Source organism: Malaclemys terrapin, chromosome 6 (assembly GCF_027887155.1).
Source record: "Malaclemys terrapin pileata isolate rMalTer1 chromosome 6, rMalTer1.hap1, whole genome shotgun sequence".
NCBI classification, from domain to species: domain Eukaryota; kingdom Metazoa; phylum Chordata; order Testudines; family Emydidae; genus Malaclemys; species Malaclemys terrapin.
The window spans coordinates 117,524,110-117,530,961 of record NC_071510.1 but is presented as its reverse complement, the minus strand read 5'-3'; positions in this window follow the sequence as shown (position 1 = coordinate 117,530,961).

Genomic DNA, 6,852 nt, shown 5'->3' with positions numbered 1-6,852 from the left:
AAAATAGTGAAGGAGAAATGTATTTCTTTGTCACCCATGGGATGATTATAAATCTCTCCCTCAAGTGTAAAGGAGAAGTTAACCTGATTTAGCTCTAGAGAGGGTCTCTCACAGCAAGCTTACAAAAAAAAAGATGTTACTGGTTGCACCATCAGGCAGAGCCTTGAAGATTGAATGGTGTGAAGCTGCCCCACCCTGGAGGATGTGGCAAGGGTCTGTTCCATGTAATAGCCATCCAGCTTTGCTGGCCAATGTGGAAGACAATGGCCCTATCTTCACCTTGCTCCTTTTGGGAGGCTGGCCTCTCTTTCTGCTGTCTGCATCCCTTCCCTCTTGAACATCCATGCAAAGGCCTAAACTCTTGACCTAAATGTATTTGCCATGTTTCCTTTGCAACTATCCATCCCTCTCTTCTTGTTTTGCCCGGTATCTCCTTTCACTCACACTCTATGCATGGAGCAGACTCCTGCAACCCTATATGCCTCCTTCCAACCTCTTCTTTTGGCCATGATTGGCCTCTGCACCTATGCCACCTACTTCTGCCATTGTGCCTAGCATTATCATCCTACAAGGGAGTAGGGACAAAAATATTCAGAGCAAGACACATGCATGCTCAACCTGACACAACAAAGCCATGATCTTTATTTGTTCCGACCTCCCACCTGCCACCAGAAGAAAGAGGATGATCTTGTGGCTAAAGCACGTGGATGGACGTTTGGAGGTGTGGGTTCTACTCTCTGCACTGCAACAAACTACCCCGGGACCTGCATCAAACCACCTATGTTTTGCAACTTTTGGCATCTAACGAAAAATGGCCTGAAAGATGGCCAGAGCTCTGATCACTCAGCCCCTCTGACACTCAGGCCATTATATGTCTAGGTGCCCAAACGTAGTCTTATTTGACACCTTAGTTGGGAAAATACTGACCACAGTGACTTGATGAGATTGTCCCTTGCTGCACAGATGGCTCTGAATGGCATCACAAGGTGTCAAGCAGAGCTAAGGGGTGTTACATCGTCACCTGAACACATCTGATAAAAACAAGTCACATTCATTTTGTGCTCAGGTGATTTTCCTCCATCTTCCCTCATAACTATCTGCAAGTAGTAAGTGAAGGGTTCTTTTTCTTTTTTGGCTATTTACTGTTTTAATTAAGCCTGGGATGCCTTGCTGTGTGGTTTGTCACTATGTGTGAAGGGCACATTATACACTGGGGGCTTTCCCTGCTGTGACAGGCTTTTGCATCATAACAGAACACTCTTTTATATGGGACTCAGGAGACTTCACTTAAAATCTGTTCCAGGCTGGCATTTTCATCGTTGATGTATGGATAGTGGCTGCACTTTAGGACTTTTTATCTGGTGGCTGTTCTTTTCTTGCTTTTGATCCATCTACTATTGTTCATTTTTTAAAAAGTAATCCAATCCATTGCTTCTCTGTTTCTCTTTCCCATGACCCCCTCAAATCCTGTGAACTTTGTCTTCAGAAGTATCTTATAACCATGTTCATTGTTTCTTAGTATGCTAATATTAACTTACTGTATTAGGAGAAGATAGGTAAATTACCACAGGTTGCTGCATGCATTTTATATATATTTAATCCTCATCAGCATAGGCCCGAACTCTTCCCAGATATTTATCAATTTAACTTCCCATCACATGAGTGAAGTAGGGAAGTATTATCATTACCCCATTTTACAGATGGGGAACTCAAGCACAGAGATTGACGTATAGACCATTCAATCCTCGCTCAAGGGTGGTGAGCACTTGCTCAAGTTGGTGGAATTACATGTGTGAGTTAGGGTGCGTAATACAACCTTAAATGATTTACCCAAGGTCACAGGGGAAGTCAGAAGTGCAGCTAGTAATTGAGTCCAGGTCTCCTGAGTCCCAGTCTCTATGATAACCATGAGACCACCTAATACTGTGTGAGTTGCAGGTTTCTGGTCGGACTTTCCACCTCCCAAAGAGGCTACCTGCAAATAATATTTCCTGGTGTTTATACTGAGTCCAGTGCACGCTCAGATAGGATTTGGGGAGGGCAGTATGAATGATCTTGCAGACCTGCTCAATAAAGCTCATCATAGCTACTCTATGATCTTCATTGTTGAGTCTTGGTGCTTTAATTTAAGAAATGCCCAGTCACTGAAGTCACAGCAACAGAAAGTCCGGAGATCCTGTCTTTTTTTCTGGGGCTCAGAGCACACACCTAAGTCAACATCCTTGCATTGCTACGCTGCTCAGATGCTTTTCAAAATACAGGAAAGAATTGAGAGTTCCATAAAATACCACTTATGCTCCCGTTAAGCAAGGAAAAGCTGCTTATCTGCTTTGGGAAATAGGGACCTTAAGATGAAAAGCTTGTTTAGAAGAAACTGTCAAGCATGAAAGCTTTCAAACCCCATTTTCTTGTGAAATTTGTTATGATTTTTTTTTACATAGCTCTGTCATTAATTTCCAGCATTCATTTGGTACCATTTACTCAAAGCAGCCATCTTCTACAATATTAAATTCCCTCTATCACGGGAAACAACTTTCCTACTATACAAATGACATGAATACACAAGACCAAAAAAAATTCCCAATGGAGCATGCAATGTATTTCTTCTCTGGAAACCTGGGAGACTAAAGGTAAGGGTGCACATAAGATAGGTTTATACTAATTATACATAAATATAACTCAAGAACTGTGGTTTTGAAATTTCTCACATTTCAAGCTTGAAAAGTGAGCTGGTCACTTTGTGGGGTCTCTTTCTAAGGGTTTTAATCCCAAATTTATATATAATAATAAATGGAGATAGGTATATCTCCTAGAACTAGAAGGGACCCTAAAAGGTCATTGACTCTAGCCCCCTGTCTTCACTAGCAGGACCAAGTACTGATTTTTGCCCCAGATTCCTAAGTGGCCCCCTCAAGGGCTGAACTCACAACCCTGGGATTAGCAGGCCAATGGGCAAACCACTGACCTATATACAGTAACTCTCCAAGAGGTTAGCAGCTCTAGGGCAATATCGTACCTTAGTTCAACTCCCATTAACATCATTGGGCTGATGGACAGCAGAACAGACTGAATTCTGCTGTTCCATTTGAGGTGGGAGGGATAGCTCAGTGGTTTGAGCATTAGCCTGCTAAACCCAGTGTTGTGAGCTCAATCCTTGAGGGGGCAACTTAGGAATCTAGAGCAAAATCAGTACTTGGTCTTGCTAGGGAAGGCAGAGGGCTGGCATCAATGACCTTTCAGGGTCCCTTCCAGTTCTAGGAGATAGATATATCTTCATTAACTTAATTTAAAAAAGTCCCATTGGCTTCAGAGGCATCTCCTCTAGAGAGACTCATCTGCACAAGGGGCTGAACCTGTGGAAACCGGAGGTACTGTATGGTCTTGCATATATAAAATGTGGACAATGTAATGCAATAGGGTTGGCATCCTTCCTGGTCTATCCCAACCCTACTTATCGTCTCTTATACGCTATCGGGATGTCAATTCCCACTTCCACTCTCACATCAATGTTAGTCTCGATTGCCTATTTGTCATATGTTCCAACAAATACCATCCCTTTGCCATCTCCTACGGAAGGAAAGAGGTCCCTATAAACATCTGCACAGCCACCCCATTGTCCTCTTCAACTCCCTCGGCTTTGATGCCTACAAAAACCCCTCAACAATGGTGAGGCAGTGTATTGTGTTCACTGCTTCGTACTTTCTTTCTAATTGTCTCCTTGTCTCTTTGTGTTTCTTCCGTTTGTTACATCCACTTGTTGTCTCATTTCATGTAAACTCTGGAGCAGGGACTGTTTTTTTGTTCTGTGTTTGTACAGTACTTAGCATGTGTCTCTCATCCCTAATTTGGGCCCCTAAGTGCTGCTGTCTACAATTAATAAACCACCACCACAGCAGGGTTATATAGAAATTACTTCAAAAACCTCTACGTATTAAATACAATATTCTTTCTATATGTATTTTTAAAAGCATCCTATGGAATTCTATAACAGCAATAATAATGTCTATAGTGTATCAGAGGGGTAGCCGTGTTAGTCTGGATCCGTAAAAAGCAACAGAGTCCTGTGGCACCTTTAAGACTAACAGATAGAATGATTCAGAAAATCTATTAAAAAGTTTGTCTGTTAAATACAATGGGATTTTTTCCTTAAGGAAATGCTTAACTGAGCCCTCTAATGCATAGGCAGAAAGAGACACACATCTTGAAAAACAATTATGATACTTTGCACTTACATACTGCAGCATTTTAGATAGCTCTCAAACGAATTTAAAAGCTGGGTGAGCAAGGACTGCTATCTCCATTAGAGCTGAGTGAATATTTGATATTTTAGTTTGCTGGCTGAACTGAAAAATCTGAAACACATTGTTTTGAGCTGACCTCAAATGAAAAATGTTTCTCACTAAAACAAAAAATTGAAAAAAAAAATTCATTTCAGGTTGAATAAAATCTTTCACTAAACCCAACACTAAATGTTTTGTTTTTGTCTGATTTTTTTACTCTTAAAAATGTAAAGTTGGAAAAATAAGCCCTATTTAAAAAAATCAAACTGTTTTGTTTAGAAAATGTCAGAATGAAGTGTTTTGACTTTTTCTTCTTCCCCTCCTCCCAAATTTTTGTGAAATTATTTGCTGAATTCAGACTGAATTCACAAATAGTTTTGGTTGACCTGAAACTGCATTTTTGGCAAGAAAATTATTCATCTGAAAAATTATACCCACCTTTAATCTTGATGTCACAGATGAGTAACTGAGGGACATACAGTTTAAGGCCCAAATTTTCAGAAGTGGCCATTAATTTTGGATGCCTTGGTTGCTGAAGTCCAACTAGAGATACCTTACCATTTCTGACGCTGAGCTCTCAAAAATGAAGGAACTCACAAAGCACTGGTTACTTTTGAATATTTGTCATAAATCAAGTCACACGGCTAGTCACTGGCAGAGTTCAATCTAGAATCCAGGCTTCCTAATCTCAAGTTTAGTGCTTGGTTTATTGAATCACAGCTGCCTACGCAGTCCAACATACATGCATTGGAGGGCAGGAATGGACCGTAAACAGGGAAAATGGAGCGCTCTGAGTTATCTTTTAAAATCAATTAGTTCATGTTTGGAAAGAGAATTGCAAGTTTTAGTATTAAAGAGAAAAAGCGAGAGCAGTGTGATTATCGGTGAAGTGTTATCCAAAACTGTGACTATGCTATCTCTAGGGAAGGGGTTTGAAGCTGCTCTGTGACCTTATCACTGTACAAATTTAGTTCTCTGTTTTCTCTGTTAAAACTACACCCACACGCGAAAATGCTTTCCCTCAAGTATGCCACACAGATACATGCAGTAATTAAATAGTCTTATTATATAACTTTTTTCACATCTTCAAAACTGTAATGTATGAAACTGAGAAAACATGCTTTCAATTAGTCCATCTTTATGAGGCTGCTAACACTTGCATACTTCGGCAAGAGTAAAGAAAATAAGCAGACCTCCTTTGGATAGTAGATCCTTTCAGACAAATATCTCAAAGGCATCATTCTTTTGTACTGTGAAGTCATTAGAACAACTTTCAGTACAATCACATAGTAGCATACAGAAGAATAAGGCATGACGGTGTGGTGTGGGATGAAAGTTTCATTGGCATGAGCTTGGGAGATATATGCTATTCACAACTGGGGAAGCCACCAATCAGTTACCCAGGTCATCATAAGAGTTCCAGTGAAATCTTTTTTAGTTTATTAGAGAGACAAAGTGGGTGAGGTAATATCTTTTATTGGACCAACTTCAGTTGGCGAGAGAGACAAGCTTTTGAGCTACACAGAGCTCCTCTTCAGGTCTGGGAAAGGTACTCAGAGCATCACAGTTAAATACAAGGTGGAACAAATTGTATAGCATAAGTAATTAAGACCTATTGTACAAAACCATTCTAGGTGTAGTGGCCAGTTAACGCCTTTGCAGTAATAGGACCAAAAAAAAAAAAAAAAAGGGGTGGGGGTGGGGTGGGATTAGTGGGTTAGAAATTTTTTTAAATAAACCATAAATCCAGTGTCTTCATTAAGACCAGGATTTTTAGTATCTAGCAAAGTTATGAATTTAAGCTCCATTTGAAGGTATTGTGCAGGTTTCCTCAGAGGAATGAACAGTCACTCCATATCTGACCTCTCAGTCCTTGTGGAGGAGAAAGTCCAGGATTCACGCCTTATACCCGTGGTCCTCAACCTTTTTTGGACCATCAGTGTTTACAAATGGGTCTTGGCCAGTCCCGACCCAGTAAATAGCTTAAGTAGAAAACACACCAGTAAGTAGGGTTATACCTACGATTACTTTTCTTCTGAGGTTGTGATGAATTCTCCTATCACTGGTAGTTGCAGGTGCAACAGAACAGTTTAAAAATGTATCCATTTCACCAACTAAAGGCTCACTTAGTGTTCTGTGTAGAACTCCAGTGAAGAGTGTGCATATCAATCATTCTTTTCCAATAACTCTTCCTGCATTACATTCAATTGGCTAATCAATCAGGCTACAAGTGGGTGATGGATGTCAAGAATCCATGATTTTACATGACCTCCGTGACTTCAGCCCCCCCGCGGTGGGGCTTGGGTGGCTGCAACCATTTCATACATTCTTGTGACCCACTTTTGGGTCATGACCCATGGATTGAGAAACACTGCCTTACACATTTAAAACCATCTTCCTCTAACAATGACACTCCATTAGGGAAATAGATCATATCATGGAACGGGACACTGAAATAGCCAGAGAGAACCTGCTTCAGTATGGAAAAAAAGCAAAACCCTCTGACTACACACTCCTACTTGTCACCTACCATCCCACACTGAAACCAATAGGGGATATCTTCAAACAATTA